The sequence below is a fragment of the Heliconius melpomene genome, chromosome 2 (genome assembly GCF_056956725.1).
Source record: "Heliconius melpomene rosina isolate 202511_hmr_F chromosome 2, ASM5695672v1, whole genome shotgun sequence".
NCBI lineage: Eukaryota > Metazoa > Arthropoda > Insecta > Lepidoptera > Nymphalidae > Heliconius > Heliconius melpomene.
The window spans coordinates 6209406-6222363 of NC_140390.1; the positions used below are offsets into that span (position 1 = coordinate 6209406).

The 12958-nt window shown below is 32.5% G+C and overlaps 1 protein-coding gene across 4 annotated transcripts in view; it reads right to left on the reverse strand.

Annotated features, from left to right (window-relative positions):
• The window catches only part of LOC146540602 (potassium channel subfamily K member 2-like), a 271497-nt gene that overhangs the window by 36472 nt on the left and 222067 nt on the right, over positions 1–12958 (reverse strand). For 2 of the 4 annotated variants that reach the window (XM_085199398.1, XM_085199377.1), the window contains one exon: positions 1055–1084. The exons of the other annotated variants lie outside the window; for them this stretch is intronic. The gene's annotated coding sequence lies outside the window, so the exon portion shown is untranslated. The remainder of the gene's footprint in view (positions 1–1054; positions 1085–12958) is intronic. 4 annotated transcript variants of the gene reach the window in all.

Below are 12958 nucleotides of genomic sequence, written 5' to 3' on the forward strand. Positions count from 1 at the left end.
TATGGAGGTCAAATTAAATGTAAATAAAGGTCAAGTAGGTATGAATAGTCATGTGCCTTATCAACAACTAATTGGGAGTTTGATGTATCTTTCAGTCTTAACTAGGCCAGATATTAGTTACTGTATAAGTTTTTTGAGTCAATTTAATAATTGTCACACAAAAGAGCATTGGGAGTACGCAAAGAGAGTGTTAAAATATCTGAAGCAAACTAAATGTTATGGAATAAAATATTGTAAAGAAGGTAATTCAGAAATAACAGGCTATGTAGATGCTGATTGGGCCTCTAACTCTGTAGATAGGAGATCATATACTGGTATGTGTTTTTTATTATCTAATGGCATTATCTCATGGGAATGTAGAAAACAAAAATGTGTAGCTCTCTCTAGCACTGAATCAGAGTATGTTGGTGTATCTGAAGCATGTAGGGAAGTATTATACTTGAGAAGTCTGCAATTTGAAATAACTAATAAAATGTACACATTTAGTCTTTTCAATGATAACCAGGGTGTTCAGAAGCTGTGTGCAAACCCAGTTTTTCATAAACGTACCAAACATATAGATATCAAACATCATTTTTGTCGTGATTTGGTAAAGGATAATATTGTAAAAATAGTATATTTACCATCGGCTGACATGCCGGCAGATATTTTAACTAAAAGTTTATGTAAGGCAAAACATTATAAATTTATGTTGCTTCTTGGCATAGTTTGTATAGAATAATTTTTATAAAATTGTATAGTGAATATTGCGATAAGTGGGGGTGTTATTTTATGTCAATTTTGTATCTGCAATGTCACTCCTAACAAACTAGTGGCGCCACCTACCATAAAGTATGTAATACTCTGCTTTTGTAATAAAGTTTAGTTCGTGTCTGTGACTCAAGCGTTTCATTTATAAGATAAATATTTCATATTTTCTCTCGTTCTGGTAACGAAGTAATGTGCGGCGTTAAGTTCTGCCATTCAACGCTCAATGCCTCCATAGAAAACAAAAAAAAGCTACCAACTACTTGTAAAATTACTTATGATATTTTATACAATAAAAAATACTTACCAATTCACGAATAACAGGTATTTGTTAAATCTGAAAGAAAAAAAAATACATTAAAGTAAATTCATACATTTTATATAAAAATATATATGAATATTTTATATTAAGGGCCGTCGTAGCGCAGGGGCACAACAGTGTGATTGTAACGGGTTCGATCCCCACTCGGAGGAATGAACTATTTTTTATTAATATTTTCATATCTTCGTTCTGGTATCAAGGCAAAAGCACGCACCAGCGTTATGTTCCGCCACTAAACATGAAGACCTTCGAATAGTTTGACAGAAAGTGGAGAAATGAGTGTCTTAACAAACAAGGGAAGCTATCACTCTGCCTACCCAAACAGGGTAAGCTAGGATACAGCGAGAATACACGGAGAAATTGTTTTTTTTATACATTTTTCAAATCACTTTCCAAAACAGAATATATTTTTAAACGTTACTCTGTTATCCCAATTTGCATCCAAAAACCATTGATAAAGGTTAAACGACTTAAGAGCGACTTGATTCCATTTCTACCCAGATCTCAATTAAATAACTCCCATATATAAGTGAATTTTCCATTTTATAAATAAAAAGACATAGCAATTCCATTAAGAGAACACGAAGGACAGGACTAAACAATGACAGGGGGACAAAGAAAATAAGGTTTTTCCTTTTATTCAAATGAGAGTCAAAGTTTGAATAGGTACCTCAAATGACTTCTGAACCGTAAGAAACCATAACTTCGACTCGTATTTCCAGCCCACCTTATATTTACTCGGTCGAGTCATTTACATAATCTGTGGGAATCAATCGTGTGGAATGGTGCAATTTTTTCATAAATAAAATGTTATTGTTTTGACGATTTTTTATGTTACACAGAACGAACTTAGTGTTAAAACACTTTGTTTCCCAATTTCTGCCAAATTCTCGAGGTATTGCTTTGAGTGAATGCTTTACCTCAACACAAGAACGACGAAATTTAAATATAAATTTAAATAAATATTCATTTCCTCGAGTGGGGATCGAACCCACAACCAACACTTGTGCCCCTGCCGCAACTGGCCTCAAGGTTCCCAGGTTCCCTCTACCTAACATGATATGTGTGTAATAAAGCGTGTATACTACACAGATTTATTATATAATATTAAATTTATAACATTATTTTCGCGAGTTAATTGGAAATCGACCTGAAATATATCATCTAAAAAGTTTTAATGAAAACAGGAAGTCACGAGTCTGTTGAGCTAGATCGATGATAGAAGCGGAAAATTCATCAAAGCCCCGATATCTCGTAATAAAAGTAATTTATCATTTATTTATTTTATAAAAGAACATATTTGTACTGCAAATTATTTTTTAATTATTTTTTTTTAATTCATACTGTAAATTTGTTGGTATTTGAAGATGTTTTTTGGAATCTTTACGCTCCAGAATCAGTCGGCTCTCGTCAATGTCATTGGCATTATGAGCCATGGAGGCTGATCCTGGATGTGAGTTGAGACAGTATCGAACACTACATTGAATAAGAACGGACTAAGAGCCGATGGTGAACCTCTAATGTAATCTGGAAGGGTTTAGTGTCGCCGACAGCAGTTCTAACCATAGAAGCGGAATCGTGGTACATGTCTCTGATAATCTCCGCCATTCAGTGCTGGTGTTAGGTAAGGTGTCACCCGGTATTTTAATTCTTCTCGGTCTCTTTTCCTCTTGATAAATAATTCTTCTCCGTATCTATTCCTTAAAAAGGAGAAATGAGAGAAATTAAAGACAAATAGTCAATAATGACTATAGATTCTTTATTTTATAGCAATATATCATGTAAGATTGATCACGCCACAAAAATGAAGTGCAATTTTTCCTTGCGATAACACATTTGGGCCATCGTTCAGGAAATTCGAAGGGTATTTGAGGAAACTTATCTTGTAAATAATCTTAGTTATTTTATTTGTTTATATAACTTGCTAATACTTAGTTTAGAATTTATTATAAGGCCGGACCATCCTTCCCAATAGTCCCCCCTCCCCTCCCCTCCCCTAAACTCCATTAAATAACAGAAATTTAAAAGTTTTATACTTAGATTTTACATTGTACGAGTATCTCACATTATTTATTTTTTTAACAACATGTCAATATTTTGCAAACAAATTAAAACGTTTAATTAAATATTTAATAACAGGAAATTTCTTTGAACAATTTTGTTTTATGTTGCCGACGCGACGTTAAGATTTGGGTCCCTTGTTTCTCTTTCCTTATTAAATGGTGAAATATTTTCTCGGGCTTTGTTATATATTAGGATATTTATTTATGTTAAATATTACTTTTTATTAATACATTAAAATAATTTAATATATTATAACATTTTATCTATTGCGCTGTAAGCTTGTAAGACAGTGATAGTAAAAAAAATATTGTAAAATTCAAAAGATCTGACTGAAACTAAAAGCTAAAAGTAAAAGCTAAAAGTAAGTTAATATTTTTCTTAACCAAGAACTCGATGCTTTTCTAATTTAGGGGAAAACATGTAGTAAATACGTGATATTTAGGATATCTTTTTTTTAGCCGGTGTACCCTGGTTTGTCTGGCTACCAGACCAAGAAAATGGAAATAATTTAATATCCTAAATGGAAATCCAACCCACAACCTTCAGGTTCACAATCAAATGCTAGTGCGCTAAGATGTCCTTAAATAATTGGAAATCGAAAGAAATATTTATATATATTGTTTTTTACAACTTTTATTTAGAAATATTAAAAAAGGTGCCAAAATAAATCAAATATATGAAAAATTGCAACCACAAATATTAAACAAAGTTCATCAAGGCAAAAAGCAAAAAAAATTTAAACTGAAAATAATATAAAGCTTTTAAAAATTGTTATTTTACCTTTTAGTTTTATCCAAATATTGTTCTACTTTTTATTGGAACTGTTCTCAGTTATCTGAAATATGTATTGTTATTTCAAAACATGCCTATTACATTCATTATACCATATTTTTTTGGCTTCACGGTGCAGAATACTGCACATAGACAGAGGGTAGGCAGAGGGAACCTGGGAACCTAGTCATAAGACACTCCGTTCGCATTAAGACACTTCCCCCCACTTTCCGCCGAATTTTGCCCATATATTTTTTTAATAAGTATAGAAATACGTTTTTTTCAGGAAATCACGGGACCGTATATCTTCTTATAAGGGTTCCTTTGTTTCCTTAAAAGGTACGGAACCCTAAAAACAGATTTATCAGGTTTTCTACCATAATAATTTTAATCTAAAGGTATATAATAAATCATTACAAGGGGCCAAAGCGCAAATACGTACCTACATCCAAAATTTTATCTTTAGATAAGCAATTAAACCTTTGGCAAAGGTCTTCATTGAGATTCGATCCACATTTAGATTGGATTACCGAATTGCTATCTTTTGTTAGGCCGTTGTCAGATAATACCTGGTTTTGTTAGAAATATCATAATTTCAAATATACAAAGTAGTAAGTAGATGTATTTTTATTATTATTTTTAATTTTATGCTTAGGATCTAGTGTTAGAAACTCCTTTCTCTCCTTACTTTCTACCATGTCATAGGACCTTTATACGTAACTCAAAATATACTATTTTTATATATTATTTTCATTTTTCCACTTTAAAAAAACGAAGCTTAACGTTGAGGTCCGTCACTCAACACATATTTTTTTATTTATTTATTTTAATGTGTACATATTTTCCTAATATTTTCAAGACAACCTTAAAACCTAATGTTAGTAAATAATGTCTTGAAAAATTCGGCAGAAAGTGGGGAATGTAATGTCTTACTAGGTGCCTTTTACCTACTTCGCTATGCCGAAAAAAGCTTAGAACGTAAATAAAAGAAATAATATAAATTAATCATTATGAAAAGATTTAGGTTTCACATTAACCTGCAATAAAATTGATTCTTTGAAGTGCTTTCAAGAAACTATAAACGTTGGAAAAACAATATGAATCGGTGCTCTCGTTCCATACAAACTGAATTACAATTAAAAGTTTTAGTACAAAAGAAGACTATTTAATAAATAGACCAATCTAGACATGATTTAATAGCTAACTTTAATTATTCAAGTGCCCCAAAGTGCGGTGAGCTTACTTGCACTTTGGAAATTTCCAGGAAATTCTGCATATATATAACTAACTTGAAATTAAGATTGAATATTGATGAAATGCAACTTTCTCATAGTAAATAGGAATCGATAAACCATTGTAAAGGAATTAAAGTAGTAGAGTATTAGTATAAGGAAATGCCCTCGTAAAGCTTAATATATAAAGATATGTATAATATAAATATGTACAAAAGAACCTGAGAAGACCTACCTAGAATACATAGAATGAATAATTTTCATTTCCTCACTCTGATAATAAAAGACAAAATGCGGCGCTTAGCTCCGCCACTCAATATGCAATGTCTGAACATTGGACGAAAAGTGGAGAACAATTTGTTTTGACACTATTATCTCTCTGCCTACCCTGCAATATGCGGGAAACAGCGTGAACCTACAAAAAATAAAATAATAATAGTGAAAAGATACAGAATAATATCAAAAATAGGTGCAGAGTAGCAGAGTAGGTAGAGGGACCCTAGTAAGAGTGAGAGAGAGAATTTTGGAGGCTTTCTGAGACTGATTCCATTTATTTAAAGAAATTTTTTATTTTTAGAAAATAACGTTTTATAAAAGAAATATTATTACAGTACGCTAAGTTAGGCACATTAAAATACCTCCGGTATAACAATCGCACGAAAATTCCATTAACCTACCATAAAGAAATATCGAAACCAAAGTATCTGGAAAGTTCGCGAGTGCTCCTAAACTTGAAAGAACTGCTTTTATCGTTCTTCATCTCTTTGCGGGTGAATTGATATAGAATCTTGGTGAAATTAAAATTTCATTTGGTACAGTTTCGGGATAAGTTTTAGCTAAGTCTGTTCTGTCGATGAATTTCATCTTTAGTTTTATAGAGGCGATTTTCAATTATTTATTGATTGGTTTCCTTGAATTTTGGTATTCTGTCTAAAAAATCTATTGAAAAGACATAAAAAAATTATGTTGTAATAGTTTATGTACATTTTTAAATTTTAAACTCAAAATGAACGACATTTTTCCGTTAAACATTTCTTCTTTATCTATTCTGTTATTTTAAAAGATACCTATTCTTACATTTTCAAATATTTGTTATTGTCCAATAAAAAAATGGAAAATATGCAAAAAATATATAATAAAAATGAAAAGTAATTTCACTTTTTGCGAGTACGTGTTTTAATCCAGTTTTCCGGAATACTTTCGATACAAAATAAATAAACAAAATTATGTGTGCATTCACAAATAAAACGAAGTAGAAAACTAAAAATATAAAATGAATTTAAAAGGGAGCTATTAAAAAAATATTTTTTGTGGTTTAAACTATTAATCATATATCAATAACATAAACGACCCTCGAAATATTTAGAAATTAATAGTGTCTTTTTTTAGCAAAGGGATCTTTCCGCCGAATTCTATGTAAATTGTGTGTCGAGTGGCAGAATCCAATATCACACTTTATCTTGTTACCAGAGCGAGAAAATAAAAATATTAAAAAAAAAAAAATGCCTCAAGTGGGAATCGAACTGGGACATTAGTGATAGTTATAATTATAATAAATAAAACAAAAAACCCGACTGCATTAACTATTAATGTATTTAATAAAACTCGCGCCATCAAGACTGTTTTACACTGGGAACAAAGCAACGGACACACATACATACACGCTAAAACATTACCCTTCTTTTGGACGTCGCCGCAGTCGGGTAATAAAAATGCTACTAGCAAAATTTCTACCTGAAACTGTAGTAATTATTGAAAATAAACATAGATTGAAAAAAATATATTAGCATACACTCCGGCCAATAATAACCTAGATAGGTTGAAAACGTGTAAGTTTTTATCTTGTTTGAACTATAATGTATAATAGTTTGCCCGAGGCGTAGTATTAAAAACATATTAAAGTATAATAATAAAAAATATATATATTAACCAAGCTTTTAATATAATATGGTACGTGTTGTTTTTAGCTTTACGTTGTATGCCGTACATAACAGGGTAGGCAGTAGGAACCTGGGAACATAAGACACGTCTCTTCCCCACTTTCCGTAATTTCAAATTCCTTAATTTTGTGTTGAGTGGTGGAACTCAATCCCCCCTTTATATGCCAAAGCGTAGAAGTGTAAATAATTTATAACCAACTATTCATTATGAAAGTAAAAGAAATACATATAGTACTAATGAATGAAATAGGAAGTGTTTTAATGGGAACAGAGTATCTTAACACTAGGCCTCTAACTTCCCTCTGTCTATCCTGCAATGTGCAGGATAAAGCACGTGAATTAAAAAAAAAAGAATATATAAATTTACTCAGAAGCTCTTTTAATTTTATTATTATATAATCCTCTTAACTATGACTTAAACTTAAAAAATAATTTCTATAACGATGCAATGGATCTCTAGAGCAAGGAAAAAATTTAATGAAAATAATCTAGAGTGGACAGCATGAGAGGATTTCACAGCCTTAAAGGATTCTACTACTTAATTGCAACTACATTTAAACTAATAACATAATATTATAAACTTGATATTAAATTATAGTAAACATACGTTCGTAAATTAGTTAATGATAATCGTTTCAGGCCACCATGGCGCTACTACGAAGTCGGACTGAAGGCTTAATGGTTGTGAGTTCGATTCCCACATGATGCGAAGAATTATTTATTTAATTTTATGGTAGACAATTCCCTTAGCTTTCCGCCCAACTCTTCGACAAATTAAAAGCATAGAACTTACTGTTTCTTAATATTTCATTTAAATGCGATGATTGTAGGTTCGATTCCGACTCGAGGAATAATATTTATCTTAATTTCTTCGCTCTGGTATCGAGGCAAAGCGTAGCCTTGAGTTTTGCCGCTCATCACGGATGGAGTTTTCAGCGGAGACGGTGTATTCACCAGAAGGTGGGCAACGGAAGTGTCTTAATGGGGAATGGAGCGCCTCAACACAACTAGATTCCCAGGATCTGCCTAACCTGGCAACAGAGTACGTCGTTAAAAACAATATTATGATAAAAATATAATTTAGAGATAAAGAAACTGTACCTATTAGTTTTTTTAAGCAATCTAGGAACAAAGCCCTTTATATTTGGATATCTCTGGACCACGAAAACACTTCTCTCTCTCTTCTTGAAACATAATTTTATTATGGAGATTTTAAATTGAACTCTCCATCATAATTTCATTTTTGTTAATTTAATATTTAGACTTAATTAGAGATTAAAATCATAGAACCTTCACTCGGGTCACAGAGGCCAAGACGATTTGGCACTCGTCCAGCGTACATTAGTGTCTCAGCTATATTTCCTTAAATTTAAAATTTTCAAATACAACCCCATGTTATAAATACTACCCCAAATTTTGTATTGGTGCCAAGTTTCTGCAGTTAATAATATTATAATTTAATTTGTTTATTATTTTCAAGTTTTTTATTGTTTTAACGATAAATTCTAATTTTGTAATGACAAAGTGGGATGTTAGCTATATAGTTAGCTATAACGCGATGGTTCCACCACTCAACAAGCAATGCCTTCAAAATTTAGCGGAAAGTGGGGAACGGAGTGCGTTAACACTATGTTCCCTCTGCCTACCTTGCCATATGTGGGATACAGCCTGAAGCTACCTCACTAAATGCTACTAATAACATAAAAAAACATTTTTTCTTATGAATATTCCATGTATAGACACCGATCCGTTACGATTTTATTAAAAGTATAAATATAGAAATAGATCACTATTTATAAGGACTAAAATATAAAATATCTAAAATCATATAAATGAGAGAGTTTATTCAAACTATTGATGTTACCTGAAATTACCTAAAAGTACCTGAAGTCCACCTAAGCTGGTCCACATGTTATCGTTAAAACCGCCATTTATAACGCTACTATTAAGGCTAAATCCAAAGTTGGACTTGAGAACTTAAGCGAGGTAATTATGTAAATTAACCTTCATAATGCGCATAAACTCGCATCTAAGTGGGGCAGAATATGAACTTAATATATTTTCTTAACGACATGAAGGAAGTATCTAACATAAAGGTATATTAACACTTATTAGAGAAACATAGTGTTATGACACTCCGCTGCCCACCTTCCGCTGAATTTTGGATATATTACGTGTTGAGTAGTGGAACTTAACGCCGCGCTTTACCTCGATATAAGAGTGAAGGAATGAACTGTTTATCATTTCATGAATTAGCGTGCAGATTGCCTTGATGTCAGAGCGAAGAAATGGGATAATAAATGATATTACATTTCCTCGAGTGGGGTTCGAACTCACAATCCTCATATTACCGTCACCCCTTTGTGCCCCTGGGCCATAACGACCCCAAACATAGAACATAACGACCAATGAATATAACATGAACAGAGATTGTTGCATAAAATGAGCCAACTCATATTGTCTCGGGAGCGACAATAGTTGCTCTGGTTTATTTCGTTCATATAAAACGACGAATGCTGGCGTAAATAGAATTTTTGTTTTAAACATTACTTATGAAGCGGACTATATAAGCTTTATGTAATATTTTCGGATACTTTTGTAATTGTTACAAATTTGGAGCGCAGTGAATCGGCTTTTGTGTGGGATTTTTTTTTTCGTTTTTCTTTCTGGAGAAATGTTAATATTAAATAGCTCAAGAAATCTAATCTACCGAATAGGACAGTCGTTGAAGGGCACAAGCGTGTGATTCTAAACGCGACAGACATGGTTTCGATTCCGACTCGAGGAAATCAAATATTTAATTTTTATTTATTTTAATTATTTCGCTCTGGCGTTAAGGCAAAGAGCAGCGTCGAGTTTCATAAAATGCAATATCTCCAGATTTCGGTAGAAAGCGGGGAACGGAAGTGTCTGAATGGGAACAGAGAGCTTAATACACTAGGGTCTTAGTTTCCCTCTGCCTAACCTAATATGTGCAGGGTACAGCTTGAGGCTAAAAAAAACAGTTTCAAATTCCTGCCTTCCTTCCTACCTTACTTAAAGATTAAAATTATATACTTTTTTTTTATTTTACATATTAATACAAAAAAATCATCAAATATTTATTCATGAAATTAGTTCATTATATTAATGAAAGCTTTAATATGAAACTTCAGTACTAGTTCAGCTTTGTGACTCTTGCATGTCAAATGTTCTCGTTAAGCTCACTCTATTTACATTTTATTAAAAAGTTCTCCTTATTTTAATAATTAATTATACTTACTCACTACAATGTTGTATCATGTTTATTTCATATAAATATATCTTTGTATGCTTCTATCTGCATATAAACTAGGTTAACTAAACGGATTTTTAAAAAAAAATATAAGTAGGAACTTAGTGTTACGAGATGAGTCACTTAACTTTTAGAGCAAAGCAAAGAAATTAAAATATTGGCACCACTTCCACAAGTAGTGTCATCCTTCTGAGCTTTTCCTCATTTTGAGAGGTTTTCTTTACTGGTTACGTAAGCAGGTCAATGACTGCAACTTCGTGGTAGGCTCTCCGTGGGAGGAGAAAAAGTCTGGAGAAAGTTACATCGCTTCCCTGGCACATCTTGCTCGGTTTTTGTTCAGAATACATGCAATTCCCCACAAGCTGTCCCCTACGCTATTTTTTCTGCTTATTAATGACAAGTTAGATGATACCAGCATTCATAGCTATGCAGATGATAGCATAGTGCTCCCCACCTTCAGCCGAATCCTGAAGACATTGCGAGATGAGTGACGTAACTCAAAACCGCACATTGCATCGACACCAAAGCGAAGAAATGAAAATATTAAATATTCCATTACTTCAAGTCAAATTCGAACCCACAACCTAACCTAACCTTTTATAATATTAAAAATCCTGTTAAACCATTTATATTGCTATGTATTAAACGTCGCGCCGAAATTTTCTTCTAAACTGTTAACAAATTGGGTACTCAATCTTTAGTTCAATGTATCGTTGCGCGAAATAGGTCCCCTCAAACAAATGACATGGAAAAGGGGTCTGTACCGTAACAAATAAGAAAGTAGTTTTTTATGCCCCCATATTATTTGCTGGGGCACATTGGTTAATTGTATTGTGGGGCATATAATGTAATTCATGGCATTTTAGTTTTTAAATGGAGATTTTTATTGGTTCAAAAGATTTATTTTAATGAATTAAAAATTTAATATTATATTATATTTATTTTGACAAATTTTCCGCCTTTACGTAGTAGATATTAAGAATTTATCGTTAAGACTTTCTTTCTTCCGTTCTGTAATGTTCGTTTATTTTAAAACACCAACGCCGTCCGCGCTTTGTCCGTATATTCCGTTCTCCTTTAAAGCATTGCATTTTAATTGGCGGATTTCAACGCCGTGCTTTGAATATACAGCGGGTAAAGTGACGAAATTGAACTCCTCTTTTAGTCTTACCAAAATGAAGAAAAAAATAATTCCTTGCCTCAATATGTTTACAATAAATATTACATATATATTATCTATTTCTAACACAAAATTTACTACAACTCTATAGTATAGCAAATATACTGCACTTGGTTACCTTGATATATGTAGAACTTAGTTAATGTTCTCAGAAGTTTAATTAACTTTAAAATTGAAATGGTAGTGTTCATACATTAATATATCTGTAGTTTGTAACTTGGAAATGTTAAACGATATTTAGTGCCAAATTAAAACATAATTTTATGTACAGATTGAAGCCAGTCACGGCACAGGGGCACAAGGTTGCGATTGTTAGCGCAACGGGTTGTGGGTTTGAATCCCAAAAGAGAGAATGAATTTTTAACATAACTTAACTTGGCTGAACTTCACGCTTTATCTCTAGCGGAATAGCCAGAGAGAACGGAGCGCCAAACGCTACGGTCTCTACATACATCTTTCGACTCGTCCACTGTCATCAACTTCTTCATGCATGCCCTCCGGGAGGTCCTCATGCTTTTAACGTGACCTTCCTCCAGCATCTTTGATACTGTGTTTTCGAAGGTCAACCGAGGTCTCCCCCTACCTCTCTTACCGCTCACTTTTCCGTCATAAATCTTTTTTGCCATTCTTTCATCACTTATTAGTTCGACGTGGCCAAACCAGCTGTGCACGTTCTTCTTCATTTTCACCGTGACGTCCTCGCTAGTGAATGTTTTTTTTTTATTTTCTTAATTCTAGGATTTCTCTGCTTACCACTAAATAATATCACACTGAAATAGGAAGTTACAAAATGTGCTTATAGTAAAATTTATCCGAGCAAGTAAGCATTTCATTAAATTACAATACGAGTAAATAGAAAGATAGCTCGGCTTTTATGTTTGGGTTGGTTATAGTAACTCACTCATGTTGAAGGATAACAATCGAATAAACAATAAACAGACATATTTCTATTCTTATTTATATTCATTCAAAAGTAATATTGTAGCCAATGATCTGAAAAATCCAAATATTTTTACTTTATTACACCTTATTAAGCATTATTTCATTTTATTTACTTTAATTAGGTTTTTTAATAATTTATGTATCTTTTTAAAGCTTTCGCTTCATTTTGGGAGATTTTTTAGTCTGTTCCTCGCATGGGTATAGGGTAGAGTGGCAAAGGGAACCTAGGAAATTTATGATAAGACATTCCATTCCCATTAAGACACTTCCGTTCTCCACTTTCCACCGAATTAAACAATCATAAATAATAAATAAAAATAATATTTCATATCAAAATCCTCGCTAAGATTACTCCAGAAATGTGTAATTTCAAACCAAGATCTAGGTTACATCCTAAGTATATCCTCAGTTGATTACCATGAAAGTAGGACTACTTCTCCCGAGCGAAGACAATGTTGAAACACCCCTTTGTAACGCACGAACTCT